Below are 25000 nucleotides of genomic sequence, written 5' to 3' on the forward strand. Positions count from 1 at the left end.
CCAGCGACGGCCATTTTGAACGGCGAGTGACCGCAGGAGACAGCCGGCCGAAGGAGATTCTGGCGGCCGCAGGAGGCGCGGACGTCCGCCGAAGGACACACTGGGAGGGAAATGACCGTAGGTTCTACCCGGGCGGTCACAAGACTGCCATATCTGCCTGCCATCCCTTGCAATCACGCCCTCGACAACCTCCTTCCTGTCCCGCCCAGAGACTTCATTTCGTCTGGTCCCTTCTCTCCGTCGTCGGTTCAACTGTTGCTAATTTGAGCCCCCTTTCCCTTACCTCAATGCCTTCCACCTCTCTCTCCTTTTTTTAGGGGTGTTCTGGGTCAGGAAGGTCCTCTGTTTACGGTTTATGAGCACTAAAATCTTGCAGATGAAGTGAAAGACTTGGTAAAGGTTAATGTGGAAGATGTATTGCACGAGTTAGGGGGGAGTGGACTTGGGGGGGGGGGGGGAGTGGGGTGGGGGGGAGTGGGGTTGGGGGGGGGGAGTGGGATGGGGGGGGGAGTATGGTTAGGGGGGGTTGGATACATTCTTCAGATACTTCCCTCTTCACTATCCCTTCCCAGCATCCAAACTTGTCTCTCTTCACTCTCTTCTTCCTGATAAGTGTAAATTATACTCCGAGTCTACCAGCTCACTTGTGACACAGCTGCACACACACACACACACACACACACACACACACACACACACACACACACACACACACACACACACACACACACACACAGTTGGGAGGCGGGACCAAAGAGTCAAAGCTCAACCCCCGCAAGTACAATTAGGTGAGTACACACACACACTCCTTACTGTATTTGTGACACAGTTGCACACACCTTACTGTACCCTCCCCCCCCATCCTCGTGACACAGCTGCTGCTCGCCCCTCCATGTAACAAGGGGGGGGGGGGGAGTTTGCTCCCCCTACTTTTCCTCGTCAATTGCAAGGGGCAACCGCAGGCTTCCCTCCTCCTCCTCCCCCCAGGGACAGGGGGGGTGGGGGTGAGGGTCGCGTGGCTGGCGGCCGCCTCCCTATACATCACAGACCGACTCAATAACCCTCAACACCTTTTTTTGTAATTTTTTTTTGCAACATCCTTCTACCCCCACCTTTGTGCCTTTCATTGCAAGGGTTGCAATGGGGAGGTTTGCAACGCTTAGTTAGCGAGGCGGGCAGTGGTTGGTGAATTGGTCGGCTGCTCCATTCCCAGTGGCTAATACACCTCTGACGTCACATCTGTGCCCCCCACCATTGCCAGGCTGGCACGCTTGCCATTGGCCAGTAATACCTCTGACGTCACATCTGTGCCCCCACCATTGCCAGGCTGGCACGCTTGCCATTGGCCAGTAATACCTCTGACGTCACATCTGTGCCCCCACCATTGCCAGGCTGGCACGCTTGCCATTGGCCAGTAATGCCTCTGACGTCACACTCGTGCCCACCACCGGTGATCCTCAGGCGTGAATCAACATAAACAAAAAACAGCTGTTGCGTTGTCTTCACGATAGCAGTCGGAAAGCTACGACTAAAACCACAATGTAATTTACCAAAATGATAGCAAGTATCAACACAATGCCAGAGCCGCTACCTAGTGGGCACAGCAGTGCCCAAGTGTTACGTCAATTCAACATTATCGAGGCTGAATTAACGTTACCCAAGGAGGTAAACGCCAGGTAAGGTAAGCTACCCATGGATATACTTTCCCACTGGGGAAGGTTAAGAGTGAGTGAGTGAGTGAGTGAGTGAGTGAGTGAGTGAGTGAGTGTGGATGGGGGGGGGGGGGTGTTAAGCAGCTTTACCGAGGCTACCCACAACAGGCGAGTCGACACGTGCATCTCCTACCTACCAATTCCTCCAAGTGTGCATGTACGAGCCTGCCTTGTGCACACGACCACACGACCCTTGTGAGGATCACGCCGCGGCTGCTGCACCCATCAACTGGTGGATTGAGAACCATCTTCAAGGAGAGTGGCCCCGGCAAGTTAACTTTAGGAGGAGGCCCATGGAGGCTCCCCTTCCCGCCTCCAGGCCTCTCCAAGGAGGCGGGAGGGGACAGGAGGCGTCACTTGGAAGGTTATCAAGGAAACTTGGGGGAAACTGACGGAAACCTTCATACTGGGTTTCCGGTGCTAGTTACAAAACGTTGGTCCACCAAACAACCGAATCTTGTCTAACCAACGAATCAAACCGAGTTGTTTTTTTACGACGTCATGCAAATGATCATTAGAGAAATAATATATTTTCAAGAAGTCAAAGCAATCTTGCCGGATGTTTGAGATTGACGAGACAAGCAAAGAATCTTGAGATGAGATGATTTCGGGGCTTGTAGTGTCCCCGCGGCCCGGTCCTCGACCAGGGGGCCTGTGGCATCATTACGAGTAGGAATGGTTGTCAATCCACAATTTTCTTAAGACAATTCTGGATTTTAACGTAAAAGGATTATATCACCAACAAAAAAAGGCATTGCTATACATATCCAAGAAAGACCTGGTCGAGGACCGGGCCGCGGGGTCACTAAGTCCCGAAATCATCTCAAGATAACCTCAAGACAACCTGTGTATCCTAATGACTCTACCCTCCTACTCCATCAATGTTCTTAAACACACTTCTTGATCTTTCTTACCTTCTCTCAACCTTGATGTCTACTAATTACTTCAACAAGACATTCCACCTCAAACAACTTCCCCTAACTCCTCCTCCTCCACTTTCAGACAACTACACCACCCCCCCCTTCCCTCCCCCCCACCCCCCGTTCCCTCCCCCCCTTCCCCCATCACCGGTTCCAGAGACGCCGAGGTTAAAGTTGAACTCAAGGGGGGGGGGGGGCCTCCATAACCACATTGCACCCCCCGTGATTGTACAGGGTGGGGGGGGGGGTGGACGAACAGACGTCAAAACGATTGGTTCCCGGAGTGGACGGCGTCCAGGTAGAGGTGACAGGCGCTGCTGTGTCGTTCCGGTGTCACCCCCCACCCCCCCCCCCTGGTGTCACGTGTCACGCTAAACTCCATCTTCGTCCTACACAGACCCGCCGGGTTGTCACGCTATTGTGACCGAGTCAAATTACCGTGATTCTGTGGTTATTTTCCGTTGGGGGGGAGGAGGCGTGGTTGGCCGTGGTCCTCGGGGAAGTCACAGCAAGGAGTAGATAGGAGTCAATCCCAGCCAGTCATACACACACACACACACACACACACACACACACACACACACACACACACACACACACACACACACACACACACACGTTTATTTTCAACCTACAGAGTTGACAAACTTGAAATAGTTAACATTTTTTGCTAAGACATTATTATTAAATGTTTAAGACATTTCTTGGACCTAGTTACATATAAACAAGTCGACCATTTCCCCCACATTTCATTACATAATGATACAGATATCTTGAGACACATCTTAGTATCAAAGTATTCTGACACACTTTGCATTTGGTTAACTTTGCACTTTGCGGCGTTTTCCGCTTCTTTGAAGTGTATATACCCAGTTTACTTTACTCCTGAACACTGTCCAAGACTATAGTGGACAGGAAGGACAGTTCCAATAGGAATACTGGAGTATTCTCTCTAGTATACAGTCCACAGGTAATCCGAGGTATCGGTCAACTCGTCTGGAAGCGTGTGTGCGCGTGCGCGCGCGCGCGTGTGCGTGTGCGTGTGCGTGTGCGTGTGCGTGCGTGTGTGTGTGTGTGTGTGTGTGTGTGTGTGTGTGTGTGTGTGTGTGTGTGTGTGTGTGTGTGTGTGTGTGTGTGTGTGTGTGTGTGTGCTGCGTCAAACCTCATCCATCCTCATTCATACTCATGCGATGTACATTCACACTAGCATAGTAGTGATGTCGTAATGAGGCGAGCTCCTCACTGTGACACACGCCCTTGGGCACACGCCCTTGGGCACACGCCCTTGGGCACACGCCCTTAGCGCCCCAGACTAAGTCCATTCTCCCCTCTGTCCAAAGTCACAATGCAACACACACACACACACACACACAAACATCACTCCCCGTACCACACACACTCCTCACAACACCACGGTTGCTGGAGCTTAACACTGTATCACAAACAACATAATCTCAGCCGAGCAACAGATGGCAGGAGCCTGTGTATGAGAGGGTTGGGGGTTGGGGGGTTGAAGTTGAGAGGAGAGTTGAGAGGGGCGGGGTAGAGAGAGGATCGTAAGCCGGGTTGCAAGCGAAAGGGGCGGAGTGGAAGATGGCTGAAGGCGGGGCTAGAGAGTAATGGAGGCGGGAGGGATAAAAGAGAGAGAGAGGGAGAGAGAGAGGAGGGCTGAGAGAGAGAGAGGAGGGCTGAGGCAGGGAGGGAGGGAGATGTTAGTGGAAGAGAGAGAGAGAGATACGAGAGCAGAGGGGATGGGATGGGATGGGACCAGACCAATGCACGTCATCTTTAAAAGGAAACGTGAAAATGTTTCAATTGTAGTATGTAGAGGCCCCCCCCCTGGCAGAGAGAAGGGGTTGAGGTGGGGTGGGTGGGATTGGCAAGAGGGGTTGAAGAGGGTCCTGGGGTTGTGTGGCTGGGTTGGCGTGCGAGGTTTAGAGGTGAGGGGAAACATATGACTTACTTGTCAACATTTTTTTCTCCGGAATACGCCCTGCCAGGTCGGTTATAACAACCAGATACCCATTCACTGCTGGCTGAACAGAGGGGTACAGTTAGGGATTGTCGCCCAGTCAATCCTCCCCGGCCAGGATACGAACCCCAGGCCAAAGCGCTGGCGAAGCACTGGGCTAGTGCTTTACCACTGCTCCACCGACCCCGCGAACCTAAAAGTTGTATTTGTTGAGAGTTAATACTACACCGAACCTGTCGCCAGACAACGGAGTTAAAACACCGTCAATTGAAGAGAAGGAACAGGAGAGACATGATCACCACATACAAAATACTCGACGGGAATAGACATTGGCAGGCAAAGACATTATTTAGCAAGGGTGAAGAGACGGAATGCATTAAGAAGTGAAGACAAACTCTATACACAGATGATAGAATCCAATAGGCTGGGAAAGCTTGTAAACCTGTTAAATGACAGTCGAGAGGCGGGACCCAAGAGCCGAAGCTCAATCAACATCACACTAGGACATGTATACACACAAACTCGCGGACACATACACACGCATGCGAAAAGTTGATGTAAATTGTATACACATAAGCGACAGTTCGTACAAGGCGATCACAAAAAAGATTCCCAGAAATCTGCTGTTAAAAGTGAACACACTGCCACTGATTGAACGCCTCTGGGGGAAGGTTGTACAGACAGCGTTGCGAAGACGTAGGATGGTGAGGGGGTGAACTGTTATTGATTACAACGCTTTCCGTACTGTATAAGTATACACACACACACACACACACACACACACACACACGCATGCACGCGCACGTACGCACGCACGCACGCGCACGCACGCACGCACGCGCACGCGCACACACACACACACACACACACACACACACACACACACACACACACACACACACACACACACACACACACACACACACACAGCCTTAAGCTGTCCCTCGTTCGCACTCATGCATCACAAAAAAGCTTGTAGACACGCTCTGGTGTGTGTGTGTGTGTGTGTGTGTGTGTGTGTGTGTGTGTGTGTGTGTGTGTGTGTGTGTGTGTGTGTGTGTGTGTGTGTGTGTGTGTGTGTGTGCGCGCGCGCGCTCACTTATACAGTACCGAAAGCGTACTCTATCCTCCAGGGTAGAAAGACTGAAGGATAGATGGTGTGGAACTGTGCGAGGCTTATCCTCACAGCTCAACCCATCTTCGCTCTGGCATTAACCTTGCTACAAACCTTATTATAACTTTCCCTTGCCATCAATGCGTCAAAAGGTGCATATATATTCCAGGCCGGTGCCTGCATATTCCACCATTGCTCTATGAAAAGTTGCGTAGCTTTGCCTTGATGGAGACCCCGAGTTAGGTTTTTTAAAACTGCTCTAATGTATTCCAGCCTCTCATATACTACTGATGTCAGCCTCCATGTGTGTGCCTCCAGCGTTCGTATTATATCCATTCCCACGTCTCTGTCTCTCTTACTGTCCGATTCCTGCAATTGGCATCCCTGCATGGTGTTGACAACTCTTGTGTCTCCTTTCTCCTTTTTCCCATCATCATTACTTTACAATTGTTGGTTTTGAATTCCAGTAGTCACCTATTTGCCCACTCCTGGAGTTTGTCAAGGTCCTCCTGTCACTTCCTGCAGGCGTCCTCTGTTTTTACAGTCATGAGTATTAGCTTTTTAGTCATCTGCAAACATTGACATCTACGAGCTGATTTCACTCGGGGCAAGAGTGGTGGTGGTAGGGCAAGGGGGGTGGTGGTGGTGATGATAGGGCAAGGGGGGTGGTGGTGGTGATGATAGGGCAAGGGGGGTGGTGGTGATGATAGGGCAAGGGGGGTGGTGGTGGTGATGATAGGGCAAGGGTGGTGGTGGTGGTGATGATAGGGCAAGGGGGGGTGGTGGTGGTGATAGGGCAAAGGGGGGTGGTGGTGGTGATAGGGCAAGGGGGGTGGTGGTGGTGGTGATAGGGCAAGGGGGGTGGTGGTGGTGGTGATAGGGCAAGGGGGGGGGTGGTGGTGGTGATGATAGGGCAAGGGGGGTGGTGGTGATGATAGGGCAAGGGGGGTGGTGGTGGTGATGATAGGGCAAGGGGGGGGGTGGTGGTGGTGATGATAGGGCAAGGGGGGGGGGTGGTGGTGATGATAGGGCAAGGGGGGGTGGTGGTGGTGGTGATGATAGGGCAAGGGGGGTGGTGGTGGTGGTGGTGATAGGGCAAGGGGGGTGGTGGTGTTGGTGATGATAGGGCAAGGGGGGTGGTGGTGGTGATGATAGGGCAAGGGGGGGTGGTGGTGGTGGTGATAGGGCAAGGGGGGGTGGTGGTGATAGGGCAAGGGGGGTGGTGGTGATAGGGCAAGGGGGGTGGTGGTGGTGGTGATAGGGCAAGGGGGGTGGTGGTGGTGGTGATAGGGCAAGGGGGGTGGTGGTGGTGGTGATGATAGGGCAAGGGGGGTGGTGGTGGTGGTGATAGGGCAAGGGGGGTGGTGGTGGTGGTGATGATAGGGCAAGGGGGGTGGTGGTGGTGATGATAGGGCAAGGGGGGTGGTGGTGGTGATGATAGGGCAAGGGGGGGGGGTGGTGGTGGTGATGATAGGGCAAGGGGGGGGGTGGTGGTGGTGATGATAGGGCAAGGGGGGGTGGTGGTGGTGGTGATGATAGGGCAAGGGGGGGTGGTGGTGGTGGTGATGATAGGGCAAGGGGGGGTGGTGGTGGTGGTGATGATAGGGCAAGGGGGGTGGTGGTGGTGGTGGTGATAGGGCAAGGGGGGTGGTGGTGGTGGTGGTGATAGGGCAAGGGGGGTGGTGGTGGTGATGATAGGGCAAGGGGGGTGGTGGTGGTGATGATAGGGCAAGGGGGGTGGTGGTGGTGATGATGATAGGGCAAGGGGGGGGGGTGGTGGAGGCACACGACCACTGTCGAAACATCAAAGCCTAACCGCTTCCTACCTCGGAAAAAATAAAATAAAGTCCAAGGCAATAAAACCACACGAAGTTTTTCCACGAGTACATGACCAATAATTATCATGAACGGCTGTACCTCACGCTATTCTATGGTACCGTCTCTCCCCCTCCTCCATTATGGTACACGCCCCCTCCTCCTCTTCCTCTTCCTTCACTGTGGTACCCTCCTCCTCCTTTACTGTGGTACCCCTTTCTTCATCCTTCTTCGTAATTCTCTACCACACTTGTATTCCCCGAGCCACAATCTAAGGTTACAGCTCCTCTCTCTCTCTCCCCAGAATGTCTTCTCAAGTTGTGGAAATTCTGAAAGACATTCCTTTTCAGGTGACGTGGAAGAGACCTTCTGAAGTGCCTTCTCAACACTGGGAAATATACTGGAAACAGCTAAGTGCTATCAACACCCAGATACACAAACACCCATATCTTGAGGTTATCTTGAGGTTATCTGGAGATGATTTCGGGGCTTTTTTGAGTGTCCCCGCGGCCCGGTCCTCGACCAGGCCTCCACCCCCAGGAAGCAGCCCGTGACAGCTGACTAACACCCAGGTACCTATTTTACTGCTAGGTAACAGGGGCATAGAGTGAAACAAACTCTGCCCATTGTTTCTCGCCGGCGCCTGGGATCGAACCCAGGACCACAGGATCACAAGTCCAGCGTGCCGTCCGCTCGGCCGACCGGCTCCCATATACAAAACCTTTCCTTTCCACATCTTTTCTCGATTATGGCGGCTTAGTCTGTATTCATTAAACACTACGAGTCACGAAAAGCTACGAGGTCCTTTACGAGTCACGAAAAAGCTACGAGAGGAAGAGGGAATGTCGTAAACGGCTGATTTTTAGACTATCTAAAAACTTGAGAATTTAGATTAATATAATCTAAAAATCTAAGTGATTTATAACAACTACGAGGTTGTTATAAGCAACCTCGTAGCGCTTCGGGACTCTCAAACTACCTTGAGGTTACCTTGAGGTGCTTCCGGGGCTTAGCGTCCCCGCGGCCCGGTCGTCGACCAGGCCTCCTGGTTGCTGGACTGATCAACCAGGCTGTTGGACGCGGCTGCTCGCAGCCTGACGTACGAGTCACAGCCTGGTTGAACTATTTAACAAATACAAAGTAATCATGATGAACCGGTTTCGCAAGTGGACATATAAACCCTTGACGAATCCTAGAGCTAGGAGAGAGAACTAAACCAACTTCCTCTTAATATACGCAAGAAAACTTGCCGAAAGGTATCGACAGATACGAGTCCCGATACGCCAGGCTACGCCACTTATAACGCCAGCTAAATGAATGAATGACCAGGGGGGAGAGAGAACAGGTGTGTGCAGGGGTTATAATGGGGGGCCGCCACAATTATCCACACCTGGGGGCGGCCAGTTGTTGAAGACGGTATTGCAAGGCCAAACTCGTATAGTTACCGCGTAATCGTTTCCGGGAACTTTTGTAAACACACACACACACACACACACAACGTGGAACGGGGGACCTGTGTGATGAGGTACAAGGTACAAGTACCACCATGATGGGGGTACAAAGGTACCACCACCATCATGTAGGGTACAACACAGTGCCGTGCAGTACGAGAGAGTGTTTGACGCCGTGACCAGCACGCCAGGAAACTTTTGTGATAAACCCAGAGTTATCTGAGAGCATTATACGGTATATAGCCCCAGGTAAGGCGACCACCAGGTATGACGACCACCAGCTAACACGACCACTACTGTTCCAGAACTGAGCGACAGTGTTCGTCTCTCTCAACGTTACTCACTCACGAATCAGCGTTTCGTGTACCTACTTTCCTGAACATGAGGCACCATTCCTTTCCCCCCGTCCCACCCCAAATCCTTAGCCTGACTCCCGACCAAAGCCCATATAGTCGTAATGACTTGGCGCTTTCCCCTGAGAATCCCCCCCCCCAAAGATGTCCCCCCCGCATAAAAAGTGCCTATAAGAGTTGAACTCCAGCTCCCGGGTCTCCCAGTTCTCCTCATCTATGACCGCTGCCATCTTGAGGTTATCTTGAGATGATTTCGGGGCTTTAGTGTCCCCGCGGCCCGGTCCTCGACCAGGCCTCCACCCCCAGGAAGCAGCCCGTGACAGCTGACTAACACCCAGGTACCTATTTTACTGCTAGGTAACAGGGACATTCAGGGTGAAAGAAACTTTGCCCATTTGTTTCTGCCTCGTGGTTGGTTGGTTGGTTGTTGTTGTTTAAGATGCGCTCCTTGGAACAAAAAGTTCCAAGTAGCACGGGCAATGGTGAGCCCGCAGTGGACTTTTTTCTTTATTGGTTGGTGGTGGCGGCGTAGAGGTGGTGGTGGCGGTGTAGAGGTGGTGGTGGAGGTGCCGGCCAGAATGCATGCTGGGGCCCCCCTACATATTGATCCAGGACGGCCACTCTGCTGGCCATGCAAGACGGCTCTCCAGTACTGGCTCCCACTAGAGGGGGAAGGAGGGAACCCCATTCAGTAAAGAGGGGGAAGACCAGGAATAAATGAGGGGGGAGGGAAAGGCTAGGGATAAGAGAGGGGAAAGGCCACTTGTAAAAAAAAAAGAGATAGGATGAGGCCAAATCAGGGGGTGAGAAGAGGAAGGAGAGGTCGCAGGAGGAAGCATGGGTCAGGAGAGGGTCGCAGGAGGAAGCATGGGTCAGGAGAAGGGGGGGGGGGGAGGTGAGGAAGAGAGCACAATGATAGACAGGTGAAGGACTGGAGCTGACAATGACAGACAGTCCTCATCATCATCATCATCATGATAATGACGGCAACACACTGCTATAGTGACCAGAGCCGTGTTCACCTTCCTCCAGCATGTAAGAACAAACATGACGAGCAGGAAGTGAAATAATAAGCCGCAAGAAAAGAGAACAGAAGAACCACCACAAGGAGGAGGAGGAGGAGGAGGAGGCAGAGTGGAGAAGAATAACAAGGCTGTTCAAGCCACAAACAAGGCTCCGGAAACTACCATTAGAGCCGCCCGTCCTCCTAAGGTTTCGTCAAGCAAACTGGCAATTCAAAGTGTCCTGAATAATGATGATGAAGATTAAGCCACCCAAAAGGTGGCACGGGCATGAATAGCCCGTAAGTGGAGGCCCTTTTGAGCCATTACCAGTATCAATAGCTGATACTGGAGATCTGTGGAGGTGCGACTGCACCCTACGTGACGGGAGATGTCTCCCGACCAAAGTGTCCTAACCTAACAGACTTTATATAAGCCAGAGGACCCAAAACAGAAAACAGGGCCAGCACGTCAACTTTCGCCAGCCGCGACAATTTCCCCAGTACGACACTTTTGTGGGCCTTAGGTAACCCATACGAGCCAAAAAGCGACGTTCTTTGTTGCTTAGAGACCTCAAACAAAGTCTGACCCCCCCTCCCCCTTCCTTCCCCAATCTTGAGGTTATCTTGAGATGATTTCGGGGCTTTTTTTTTTTAGTGTCCCCGCGGCCCGGTCCTCGACCAGGCCTCCACCCCCAGGAAGCAGCCCGTGACAGCTGACACCCAGGTACCTATTTTACTGCTAGGTAACAGGGGCATAGGGTTAAAGAAACTCTGCCCATTGTTTCTCGCCGTCGCCTGGGATCGAATCCAGGACCACAGGATCCCAAGTCCAGCGTGCTGTCCGCTCGGCCGACCGGCTCCCAAGGCACAAGCAACTATATATGAAAAAAACACAGGTAGAAAAAACTTACGGGAAACATCTCCCGTCACGCAGGGTGCAGTCGCACCTCTACAGATCTCCAGTATCAGCTCTTGATACTGGTAATGGCTCAAAAGGGGCCATCACCACTTACGGGCTATTCATGCCCGTGCGTAGTAACCTTTTTTTGGGGGGGCGGGGTGGCTTAATCTTCATCAATCAATCGGAAAGAAACTTCACTAATGCAACCGTGGTCACTCCAAAAGCCTCATTAGTGCAACAATTCGGAACACGACGCGCGGTGTTCCCGCATGTTGCAACTATTGACGGCGCTAAGTGACGGCCCTCAAACCAGTTTGCATGTTGAGTGTGCTGTGCATAATTTATGAGGGGGGGAGGGGGGGGAGGTAGTCTAGGTGGCGACAGGGCGCGCCCCCCCCTCCCCCCCTGTGCACAGTTTTGGTGTGTGTGTGTGGGGGGGGGGACTGTGCACATTTCTGGTGTGTGTGTGTGTGTGTGTGTGTGTGTGTGTGTGTGTGTGTGTGTGTGTGTGTGTGTGTGTGTGTGTGTGTGTGTGTGTCTGTGTGTGTGTGTCTGTGTGTGTGTGTCTGTGTGTGTGTGTCTGTGTGTGTGTGTCTGTGTGTGTGTCTGTGTGTGTCTGTGTGTGTGTCTGTGTGTGTCTGTGTGTGTCTGTGCGTGTCTGTGCGTGTCTGTGCGTGTCTGTGCGTGTGTGTGTGTGTCTGTGCGTGTGTGTGTCTGTGCGTGTGTGTGTCTGTGCGTGTGTGTGTCTGTGCGTGTGTGTGTCTGTGCGTGTGTGTGTCTGTGCGTGTGTGTGTGTGTCTGTGTGTGTGTGTGTCTGTCTGTGTGTGTGTCTGTGTCTGTGTCTGTGTGTGTGTCTGTGTGTCTGTGCGTGTGTGTGTCTGTGCGTGTGTGTGTGTGTGTGTGTGTGTCTGTGTGTGTGTGTCTGTGTGTGTGTGTGTGTGTGTGTGTGTGTGTGTGTGTGTGTGTGTGTGTGTGTGTGTGTGTGTCTGTGCGCGCGTGTGCGCGTGCGCGTGTGCGTGTGTGTGTGTGTCTGTGCGTGTGTGTGTGTGTGTGTGTGTGTGTGTGTGGGGGGGGGGGACTGTGCACATTTCTGGTGTGTGTGTGTGTGTGTGTGTCTGTGTGTGTCTGTGTGTGTCTGTGTGTGTCTGTGTGTGTCTGTGTGTGTCTGTGTGGGGGGGGGAGGGTTCTATACATCTACATTTGTACAGCGACTCTCAGCCCGCCCTCCAAAGGTTTTCCCCAACGTCAAGAAACTTGTCGCACTAAAAATGCCCCTTATCCTAACTCACCAGAGGACCCAAAACAGAAAACGGGACAGTATGTCAATTTCGCGTGCCGCTACTATATATATTCGTGTGCTCACGATTTTTGGCCTTGGGATAGAGTATACGTCAAAATGTAACGTACTATTAGGAGGAAGGGTTGCTACCCCAGGGGCCAGAAAGACTGGGGAAAAAGGTGTACAGGTTCGTAAGTGCTTGCGTAACTGCTTCGTGAATCTGGCCCCCTATAGTCTCTCCGTTCTTTAGTTCATCAAGCATGCGAGCTACTATCGTTTCTCCCCCCCCCCCCCCCCTCCGGATTTCATTTATCATGTCAGAAAACGGAAAACTAAGCGCGGTGTTATGGCTGACTAACCCATTTTTATTTTCCTTCCTTTTTCTGTAACATTTTCATCTTGAAGGTATAACGAGACTATTACTCTAACGGTAGGTTTATATATATATATTTTGTTAAATTCCCAACAGGATATTTGACGCAGGAGAGGCTAAGACACTCTGGCCTAGTGGGACTACAGCGAATAACCTCAATGGATGGAACACTCTTAGTCTGCCTCATATCCCTTCTCTACCCCGAGGAAAGGTGATGATTTACGGGCTATTCATGCCCGTGCCAACTTTAGGGTGGCTTACTCTTCAATCAATCAATCACTCGAGGAAAGGTGGAATTCCCAATGAGAGCCTAGAGACACGGTCAATAGATGGCGACCGGACTTTGTAGGGCTCAGATTTTTAACGAAAAAGGACTAGGGTTATCTGTGTTCTTTTTACATGTACAAAGATACTAAGCTGTACACACTAAGCCACCTCTTGAATCACCACGTTAACAACCCCCACCGTCCCCCTCTCGTCTCAACAGCTGAACCAAACTGACCTGCAGCCACACCGCCCCCCCGACACCGCCCCTTCCACCACACCTCCACAGTGGCGTCCTCCGCCAGTGGATAACATATTATTCCTCGGCCTGCGAGAAGGGGAGCCTCGCCCATGGCCGCCATAATAGCCCCTACACACGTTGGCCCACGAGCTCCTCCTTCCTCCCCAACGGTGGTGGGCGGCGGACTAGTATAGTCCCGCCAGGAAACAGGTCTATGGCGATACATTCGGCTGGCGCATTAGCTAACGTCAGTGTTGCTGGCAACATGTGCGATAGTGCTGTTGTCTTTAATGCTGAGAGCAGAAGCAGCAGATAGTAGTAGTAGAAGCAGAGCTCTGGCGGCAGCAGCAGAGCTCTGGCGGCGGCAGCGAGCGGAATGCACCAACCAGCAGACCTAAACACAGCCGTCATCACCGCTCACGCCGGCCTCTTCACCTGGCTTATTCCTAGCAACCATTTGCATCAGGCATTGTGTACCAGATCTTGTTGAGGCGTGCGATGCAGCCAGAGCCACCCCCCCCCCCCTTCCCTCGCCTCGCCACACACCGCTGCATACCGTAGCTCCTACTGTGTCATAAAGTGTACACAGTACACCCACTCTCATTACTTCCTACACTTTGTTGCTGCTACCTTCTAACCCCCCCCCTTCTCCCCCTGTGTGTGGGCGCGCGCGCATACAACACACAGCCACCTACACAAACACACACACACCTGTCGCCTCCAGTACCCGATTGATGAAGATTAAGCCACCCTAGAGGTGGCACGGGCATGAATAGCCCGTAATCCAGTCACCCCCCACCTTCCCATACAATATATGCTCTCACCTTCACCTCATCCGCTGAATGGGTAAAGCACTGGTCCGCGACATCATCTTGCATTGTAAACAATAGGTGAAGCGTTTAACTGTGTCGCTATACGCAATGATATACACAAACACACACACACACACACACACACACACACACACACACACACACACACACACACACACACACACACACACACACACACCTACAAGCCTGCAAACCCTCCCCCTTCCCCTTGCTCACAACCACACCCTCACACAAGAACCCCTACACTACAACTACACACCAAGGGGTGCTGTTGTGAGGGGTGACTTGAGAATGGTCCAGCAAGGACCGAAACGTCGTCGTCCCTTCACTTTCTAGCGTGTGGTCTGGTCAACATATTTCAGCCACGTTGTGACTCCTCGTCTGCAACAAAATACTTCACACACACATCACCACCCGTAAAGGAACACATGCAAGACTACTGCACATTTAAGTATAATGTGCAGTATTTTCCCCCACACACAACAAAATAAAATGTAATTTTTCACGTATTCGACTAAATCGTCTATGATTAAGAAAGCTGAGAATGCCTGTATTTGCGGACACACTGTGTTCCTTGTAAGCCAAAACAGTCATCATGTAATTATATTCTCATTCTCTCATTCTCTCTCTCTCTCTCATTCTCTCTCTCTCTCTCTCTCATTCTCTCTCTCTCTCTCTCTCATTCTCTCTCTCTCTCTCTCTCTCTCGGCAGACTCCTCTTCTCTCCTCTAGCTCGCTCTCACAACGTGAAAGGACGTAGCCGCAGGCTGGTTGATGCATGTTGGTTCCCTGACCACACCAATAACCAGGCCAGACACAGTACCGTCTGGCTCGTCTGCTCCTTCCTTTCCCCTCACTCATTCGTTGGTCACGCACGCACGCACGCTCATTCACTCCTTTCCCATCTCTTCCTCCTCCCCTCCTCCTCCTCCCCCTCCTCAACTGTATCACTGTACTTCTACAATACTGTATTACTGTATCATCCGCCAATCACTAGTGCCACACGGCACGTGAGATCGACTAACCATCGGTCGGGTCGGACCGAAGCCGTCGGACCGAAGCCGTCGGACACGACAAACCTAAAACCCGACGATACTAATTGCCAGAAATGCCAGACGGATTAGAAGCTAATACATTTATTCCAACTTAAAACGGTTCAAGAGGCAAAGCGGATCCAGATTCTTTGAACGCTACACAAATAAAAACTAATAATAGCAGCGAGCGTAAGGTCTGTAGCCGCACAACAATGATACTAGTCAATTAAGGGCACTGAGGAGGGAGGAGACGCTATTGACGAGAGCACTAGTGACAGCCCTGATATGGGAGCCGGACTAAAACGATATTGGCCAGTTATATAATGACGCGGCATTCCGAGGCTGCTACGTCGACTTAGGTGGAATTAGAGCGTACTTGAGGCTAATTAGCAAGGAAGCCGGTCACCTGGTTAACGGGAGACCAATGGCGTTCCTACACGCCGCTGTGTTAACCCTTGGTTGACTGGTGTTGTAGGCGGGGTGTGTTGTAGGCGGGGTGTGTTGTAGGGGGCATTAGTGTGTCACAGGTAGCACTTCCCCCCTCTCTTCCCCCCCTCACTCTCCCCGTTAGGGCTACTGGCAGTATAGTCTGGCACTCCCTCTCCCCCCCCCTTCCCCGTTACGGTCACTTGCGGTAGTCTGGCTCATGTAGCCCCTCCCTTACCCAGCCCCTGTTAGGGTTACTGGCGCCCTACAACGCGAGGCTTCGCGAGTCACCTGTATACCTGTACTAATGAAAAAAGTGCGCACCTAAGTCAATCACCACACATGTCCTTCAGTTATTTGCTCCAACACTGCACCTTGGTGCCCTTCCTCCAACACTACACTCCCCCCTCCCCATCCCCTATCTTCCCCCCTACACAGCACCCCTCCTGCCCCCCATTACTAAACAAAGAGCGTGGTATCTTGATGGTACTTCCTGCAGTAACATACCGGAGCCGTCCCAATGCTGGGATCTGCACTGTGCGCCAGTAAAAATAAGCTCTACTGGGGTCAATGGGTGTGGTTGTGTGGGGGGGACCTGGGGGAGGGTCGAGGGGCATGAGGCCGGCAACAGAGGGGAGGGGGGATAGAGGAATGGGGTGTAGGGATAGGAGAGGGGGGGGGGTGTATGAATACCACTGCATAGTGGAGGAGAGAAAACAGAGGTGTAGGAGGGTAGGCAGACCTATACACTCCAGTTTACATCATATTATTGTAACGCAAAGGAGACGAGTATACGCTTTGGGAGGGAGGAAAGAGGGGGGGGGGGGCGGAGGGGGGTACCGAAGCTGAGGCAGCAAGCTGGATGACATACCGTCTATTAGTCTTAATTTTGTGTCACGTTTTGCTACAATCATGAGCAAAACATTAAGAGACAGTTTTTGCGTCGTCCCTAAACGGTGCCTTCTCGAAGACCTGTGCTGGGGGGGGGGGGGGGGTGACTGTCAGAATGAGGACTGCTGTGTACTGGGGTCGTGAGGTTGGGTCGTCTACTGGGGGTCGTCAGGTTGGGTCGTGTACTGGGGGTCGTGTACTGGGGGTCGTGAGGTTGGGTCGTGTACTGGGGTCGTGAGGTTGGGTCGTGTACTGGGGGTCGTGAGGTTGGGTCGTGTACTGGGGGTCGTGAGGTTGGGTCGTGTACTGGGGTCGTCAGGTTGGGTCGTCTACTGGGGGTCGTGAGGTTGGGTCGTCTACTGGGGGTCGTGTACTGGGGGTCGTGAGGTTGGGTCGTCTACTGGGGGTCGTGAGGTTGGGTCGTCTACTGGGGTCGTGAGGTTGGGCCGTGTACTGGGGGGTCGTGAACGTGTCCCGGCTTACAGCAGTGGTCGTACCACCACCCCGCATACTGGCGGCATAGTAAATGAGCCTAAATCAATCTAACTAAAACCACCTACCCACATCTAGTCCTGGCCTGTGTTCAAAACTTGACCAAACAACGTGCTTGAACAAAGCAGTAGAGCTATACACGGATGACACACACATCACTAGGGTGGTGATACGACCTAGTGTAAAAAAAAAAACTAGGGCCCTTGTCCAGTGTCTTTTCACAAAGCCGTGCGCGCGCGCGAGAGAGAGAGAGAGATCACGTGCACGCGTAGGCAGCCCAAAAGCCTATCAGGTTCTATAACCTCCACATCAATCGACCATCAATCAATGATGAGATTTGTTTCTATCCTACTTAAGGAGTGCAGGGTGTAGGTGGAGAGTAGTGGGGGTGGGATTGAGGGGGCGCGGGTGGAGGGAGGGGGGGATGGGGTTGTGGTAGAGAGAAGTGGGTGTAGGTTGGGGGGGGGGGGAGAAAATATTGCGTGGCGTTCAGAAAAACTGCCGCCTTCCCTAGGCCCATACAATGTTCTTGGAATTCCCTCCCCCCTTCCCTTCCCCCTCTTCACACAGATGCCAAACACTCCCACCCATCCACGCTTCACAAATCATTCCTCCGCCCGCCTAACAATGATCTTGAAAAAAGGGACAGAAACGTACCACATTAAATAACATCACTTAATATTGCTGGCACGTTCACAATAACGGGCGAGTAGCGCACATGTTTACATTGTGGGGTGATGGGGCGCGCGCCCTGGCGCAGACGCAGACTCGCCCCCCCCACACCCCACAGCTGGTGTAGGGAAGTCATGCAATGCGTCGCTGTCTAGCTTGCCCCTCCCTCCTCCTCCCTTCCTCTACAATTGACTGCTAGAGGCCCCTCTACCTGCTAGAGGCGCACACGCACACACAGAGGCCCCTCGCATGTGCAGGAGTTTTTTTTTTTTTAGCCCTATCCTTGCTGGGGAGCTTCAGGCTTATTTTAAGCACGTACTCACCTATGTATGTTTTGTAGGGTGAGATTCAGCTCCCGAATTCGCTTTTCGGTCGCTTAGTGCAAGGGCTCCAGGCACTCAACTGCCTCGATTTTTTTTTTTTGCGTTTTCCATTTAAGCAGTTGCTTGCATACATCCGTGTGCTTCATCTGATAGTGAAATATTCTCAGGTGTCTTCTCGTTCTATCCTTTTTTGATGCAAGGGTTTCGTTTTTGCAACCATCTGGCAATTTTTGTTGTGAAGAATCTTAGATGTTGCGATCATGTCCCATCACGAGACACAACGCAGACGCCAGAAGCAGTAAGGCCGCAGTTCTATCAGCTGAGCCACCAGCACCCACAATAAGGATGCGTCCCAGAACACACCCCAACTGTTGACCAAGCCACACACTAGAAAGTGAAGGGACGACGACGACGTTTCGGTCCGTCCTGGACCATTCTCAAGTCGATTGAATCGACTTGAGCCTGCACACCCCAACTGGAGCGTTAGGCCTTCCATGGGGTGCTGGGAGCCTTTCCTATTGAAGGAACCGGGAGCCCAGTTGGTGAAACTGCGGGCTGCCGCCCTTGTGGTCTGCTATTAGAGGCCTTGATGGACCAAGTGAATGTATTGTAATAATACACGATATTGTGGTTAGTAATTAATGACACGATATACACACACGTATATCATCAGGGAAGCTTCCTTGTACAGGTTCCTGAGAGTCAGCTGAACTTTAACATAAAACAGCATATGAAATGCTGGCTATGTTAATGTGTGCCTCCGGTAACTGGCTTTGAGTTATGTCTGCTCCCAAGATCTTTCACCTCTTCTAGGCCAAGTAGTAGTGTTTCCATAGCCCTCCTCCCACCCATCTCTAATCTCATCACCTTGCATTTGCTTGCATTAAAATCGAACTGCCATTTCTTCGACCCTCTCGAGTTTGATCAAGGTAAAATCCTCTTCCGGGTCGATCGGTTCTGCATTTGTCGATGAGCAGTGGTCTAAGAGTCCTTAATCCACAGTCAAGCCACTGACCGGATACAGCATTAAGTAGTGGGAGGAGGTGGCGGTCGTCTCGTGGGGTTAGGGTAGATGGCGGTCGTCTCGTGGGGTTAGGGAAGGTGGCGGTCGTCTCGTGGGGTTAGGGTAGATGGCGGTCGTCTCGTGGGGTTAGGGTAGATGGCGGTCGTCTCGTGGGGTTAGGGTAGATGGCGGTCGTCTCGTGGGGTTAGGGTAGATGGCGGTCGTCTCGTGGGGTTAGGGTAGATGGCGGTCGTCTCGTGGGGTTAGGGTAGATGGCGGTCGTCTCGTGGGGTTAGGGAAGGCGGCAGTAGCAGGGAGAGGAGTCAAGGCTTGCATGGCAATACAAAGAACACTGGCCTGTCTCTCCACAAGGCCCCCCAGTAATAGGCGAGCGCCACGTGGCTCACCAGGCAGCCAGCCAGCCAGCCATAGGCGTGAACCCGCACGGCTCGTCCTGTTTATTCCACGCTCAGTGTTAATTTACCCTTCACGCCTGGCCGAGGTTAGACACGGCGGCCCATAGCGTTTCCTGACCGTGGAGACACTGCAGCCTCTGGCCAGGGGGACAGACGACACTGCCTGTCGCAGTTCCTCTAGTATGTGTAAGCTAATAAATGTTACTCTTGCAAAATATGTATATCAATATGTATAAATAGCTGTTATACTGTCACCACCCCCTATCCCCACACAGACCTCCATATATCAAACGTGTTCGATATTAAATTTGGCAATTCATGTACCCAGAAGAGGCTCGCGGGAGCCGAGAGACGTCGAAAACCCCGCCCTTTTTTCTTTTCTTCTTTTACCAGCCGCGCGGGAAGGCACCGAGCAAGGTGGTGACGCCGCCCTACACAACGATGTTCAAATCGGGTGAATCACACACACCCACACACATCCACACACACACATCCACACACATCCACACACACACACACCCACCTCACTGAAAGATGGGTTTTGGGGGTCAGGGAGGGAGGGGGAAGACATGTAATGGGCGAGAGGTAGGTAGAGAAGGTAGATAGACAGATATAGAAGACTAGGAAAGTTATTAAAGACTGGGGGGTGGGGGGGTTACAGAAGAGGGTGAGGAGTGGGGGGGGGGGGGAGAGAGCAAAGACCCCGGAATCATAGCACTCTGTTGCCCCCCGGCACCAGAAAGATTAAAGAAGCGGAAGCGAAGACATCGTATGATGTTTTACGACTCGTTTCTCTCCAGACTTGGATAAACACTTTTTCTTCCAGATTATAAATTACAATAATTAGGGCAGTGAATGGGGGGGCTGATGAAGCCCTATAATCGAGGAGTTGCCAGTCGATCGCGTGTAATTACCCGTCGTTGCAATTGCTCACTAAATTATGGGTTTGATGTTGACCCTCAACAAAATCCATATTACTTTTTTTTGGTATCTCTACCTGGCGCGCTTTATGCCGTATAGGCGTACGCGCTGGCGAGGTGGGGCACACACAGCACCGCTCCTGTGCCAGGTAAGTCCACTACGGGCTCACCATAGCCCGTGCTACTTGGAACTTGTTCCGAGTAGCTGAATCTATAACAACAGCGAGGTGGGGGTGAGGCAGAAGGCGTGGGGAGGAAGGTTGGGGAGGTAGAGAGGTGATGGGTAGGTGTGGGGGGTAGGTGTGAGGGGGGATGTAAGAGGGTATAGGTACTTACCTATCAGTTACTACGTCACAATCGGGTCTAGATCTTTACCCCCCGGCCTCCCAGCCACGTTGTACCTGTTGCTTTATAATTCTGACGACGGTTGAAGACCACATCCCCTCTCCCCTCAAGAGCAAGCCACACTCTTCTCCTAAGCCACATCCCTCTCTCCTCAGACTAGGTCAGGGCTGGCAAGAGCCCCCCTCCCCTTCCTCTTCCCTCTTGAGGAAGAAGACCCGCCTCTCGTGGAACTGAGAGGGGGGGGGGGGAAGGTGACTCACGTAATCATAACTACCTCTTTTTTTCCTCTCATTCTATGTTTTTGCTCAGTGCATCATGCGAGAGGGGAAGGAGGGAGGGAGGCGATGGCACACTGGTTTGTGGGAAGGGCAGCACGAGGAGGGAGGGAGGGGGGCAAGCAAGAGATGGGAGGGGGGGGGCAAGCAAGAGATGGGAGGGGGAGGCAAGCAAGAGATAGGAGGGGGGAGGGGGAGGCAAGCAAGAGATGGGAGGGGGGAGGGGGAGGCAAGCAAGAGATAGGAGGGGGGAGGGGGAGGCAAGCAAGAGATGGGATGGAGATAGAACAGAAGGCTTCAAGAGTCTGTGCTTCGTCTTGTGTGTGTTTTTTTAATATAAGCTCAGTTGAGGCGTTAAAACTTGTTTACGCTAATCAGGTCAGTCTATATTATATTATATAATTCAGTTGCATATAGTCCTGGGGACCATTCAGGCTTGTTCGCATTATATAATATATATAATTGGTAGATGCAGATTGCTGTCGGTACACAAGGAAGGATGATAAAGTTACCCCCCCCCCCCTGGCATCACCAGCCAAACTTAAGAAGACTTTAACAAAAACTTAATTCACTCTCTATAAGTCAATCGAAGAATGAAGAACAAATACTAAATGATGCAAAGACAGACGAATATTAATAATGGATGTTAAATTTGTCCAATCAAAAATATATGACAAAGCAATGAATACAAGTTTGATAAGTTTGGATTCAGAAGCAACTGTGTTAAAATATTTATTTGGGCTTGTAGATTTATTGAACAAATGACCAGGGGCCAGATTCACGAAGCAGTTACGCAAGCACTTACGAACCTGTACACCTTTTCTCAATCTTTAGCGGCTTTGTTTACAATTATTGAACAGTTAATGAGCTCCGAAGCACCAGGAGGCTGTTTATAACAATAACAGTTGATTGGGAAGTTTTCATGCTTGTATACTGTTTAATAAATGTAACCAAAGCCGTCAAAGATTGAGGGAAGATGTACACGTTTGTAAGTGCTTGCGTAACTGCTTCGTGAATCTGGGTCCAGGTAATAATAAACCCCCGAGATCACTGGAGTGTTTCAAGCGTAGGTCAGACATGCGAATGAGCGTTGCTTACCTTGCGATGATTTCGGGACTCAACGTCCCCGCGGCCCGGTCCTCGACCAGGTGCTTGGGTACAAATAGGAGCTGCTAGCTTCGCTTGTAGTTTCCTATATATATATATATATACGTCGTACTTTTATATACTTATAATAATTGAATGATCAGTACATTATAAAATCGTTATAACATTTGTGCATTCTAGATCTCATGCCAACAGTTGATTATTTGAACAAATCCACAAGGGCCGTGACGAGGATTCGAACCTACGTCCGAGAGCATCCCAGACGCTACCTTAATCGACTGAGCTACGACATGGTCAAAAAGAATTGTTCATTTAATGCATCACGCTATTGTGATTTCTGTGTGTAAAGTGGATTATTTGATTCCGTTGGATATTTGCCATCAGAATAGCTTTCCGGAACTGACTTAAAACATGAATGTCAACCACCGCAGACTTTACAGTCTACGTTACTCTACCTACATGGATACCTATACTCGGCACTCTTTCAAATACACCTATCATTTAGGGCTAGCACAATACACCTTTCGTACCTGCAAAATAAGGACCAGCGGGATTGCCGAACTAATGTAAAATTCGTAAAAGGGGGGGTTTACAAAACAAAAAAAATAGTGGAAGACTGTCACAGCCAATGTTTTACAACCCTCCCCCCCCCCCCCACCCCCCTAATTGCTTCCTCGCCGTGTTGAGCTTCCTTTATGCCATGTATTTCGCATGATTTACACATCTTTTCCCCCCCTTTCCATCATACTTTAATGTCCTCTTCCGCTACACTCCTCGGTGAATGATTGGCCAACACGCTGGGTTGACAAGCTCGACGTAGGCCACTAGTGCGCCAGGGGCCAGATTCACGAAAGCACTTACGAACCTGTACATCTTTTCTCAATCTTTGTCAGCTTTGTTTGCAATTATTAAACAGTTAATGAGCTCCGAAGCACCAGGAGGCTGTTTATAACAATAACAACAGTTGATTGGCAAGTTTTCATACTTGTAAACTGTTTAATAAATGTAACCAAAGCCGTCAAATATTGAGGAAAGATGTACACGTTCGTAAGTGCTTGCGTAACTGCTTTCGTGAATCTGGCCCCTGGATATTCCCCCATTTACTGAAAATGTTTACACAGCATGAGAGATAGATAAGGGTGGAATATCTTATTGTATGATTATCTTATACAATTTATACTTCACGTAGATCTGCTAAAATCAAAAAGATATTTCAAAGAGGAAAATAATATAGTGAATTTTAGTGGATAAAGAACCGACTTCCGGAAGTCAATTAGAGCTGATCTAGTTAGGTCTCCGATAGCAGAGTGCCTAGTTACTGTTCACTACTGGTTATACATCACCCACCTGGTGCCACAGGTCAAGTACCAAACACGAAATTGTTTGTATGGTGTGTGTGCCCCCCCCCCTCCCCCATCATAACTGGGTATGTTTCCAAACATACACTGTCCCCCCACCCCCCTCCTGCAACACACACACACACACACACACCTGTTATTGGGGCAAACGTACAGAACAAACCGAGTAATTCTTACCATCCCAAGGTAATTCTCGTAACTAACCTTGCAGACAACTATAACTTCCGAGGGGGTAGAAGAAATGGCCTAAATTACTCTATCGTCTCGGAGATGTACTTCTTTACCTCAATAAACCTACTTGAACCTGACAGTTATAGCACACAGCAGTAACACACACACACCACACACCACACACACACACACCACACACACACACACACACGTCTTCCATAAAAATGTTCACTAACCGACCTTCACCTGAATGACTGAATGACAGCCCCTAGTATTTACATTTAATGGCAATTCGTCTCGTAGCCTAGTATTTACATTTATCGTCCCGTAGCCTAGAATTTACACTTTATGGGAACTCGTACGCTAAACGCTGTTACGAACATCTCTATCTTACTCGCTGGACGTCTGGGTGGTAAGACGAGGCTCTATCAGCGAGGGGGGTGTGTATACACCCGGCACCTCCTGTAAAGGCCGCCGGGGATGAGCCAGTTTACATAAAATCACATTTTGTTTAGATGCAAAACTTGTGGCGGAAGCCTTGAGAGAGAGGGAGACAATTCCCGCCAACACCTGCGATGGGAGACTCGCACAAACGTTAATTAATGAGATTCTTAGTCTCGCACAAACGTGGTATTTATGTTAGCTTTGCGCGCTCGTTTGTTAATTAAACATTTAACACAATTTTGGTTTGCCACAAAGTTATTCTCACCCACAGGTTTTTTTGGTAGCCATGAAATGTTGGTCCGAGACAAACGCTTCAATATGATATTAACTCTCAACAGAAAATGGGGCCTAAAGTTTGAAGCCGCTCTCGACTCCAAAGTTAGCAGTAAGAAGCGTCAAGATATACCAGTAACAAACACCCGCCCTACTGTTACTTTTACGTTATATAAATCAACTGTAATATAATAAAATATTGTGTAATCAAAGGGTGGCTATGACCAAAGAGCCAGAGCTCAACCCCCGCAAGCACAACTAGGCGAGTACATTCAATATGTAACCTATTGTCATGGTTGTTCTATTCCATGTTCTAGGTCATTCCTGGTCGTTAGAACATTTTCTTAACCGCCATGTTACTGGGCTGACACCTGCCCTCCTACCTGCATGTCCTCGTGCCGACATTTGCAGTTGTAGTGATGAAAAATGAACACACTTGCCACATTAACAGTTGCCATATGCTTACTAAACTCACTTGCCAGCAGGCACACCTGCCTCCCTTACACCCTGACCATAGCAAGCAGTAATGCTATACAGACCTACAACACCTCTTTAATCCCCCCCCCCCTCAAATTGATTGGCTCTGGCTAAGCTACAATTTACTTCAGGGGGCGAACAA

General features: G+C 50.8%; 1 protein-coding gene and 1 long non-coding RNA gene across 7 annotated transcripts in view; one reads left to right on the top strand and one right to left on the bottom strand.

The window, feature by feature from the left end:
• LOC123761094 (zinc finger protein chinmo) overlaps window positions 1-25000 on the bottom strand; it is a 140609-nt gene that overhangs the window by 28196 nt on the left and 87413 nt on the right. The window lies entirely within an intron of this gene.
• On the top strand, window positions 16666-16935 carry LOC138373094 (uncharacterized). Its single transcript, XR_011231047.1, has 3 exons — window positions 16666-16727; window positions 16822-16848; window positions 16902-16935. It is a non-coding gene; the product is annotated as an uncharacterized lncRNA (long non-coding RNA).

The sequence above is a fragment of the Procambarus clarkii genome, chromosome 41, assembly GCF_040958095.1.
Source record: "Procambarus clarkii isolate CNS0578487 chromosome 41, FALCON_Pclarkii_2.0, whole genome shotgun sequence".
NCBI lineage: Eukaryota > Metazoa > Arthropoda > Malacostraca > Decapoda > Cambaridae > Procambarus > Procambarus clarkii.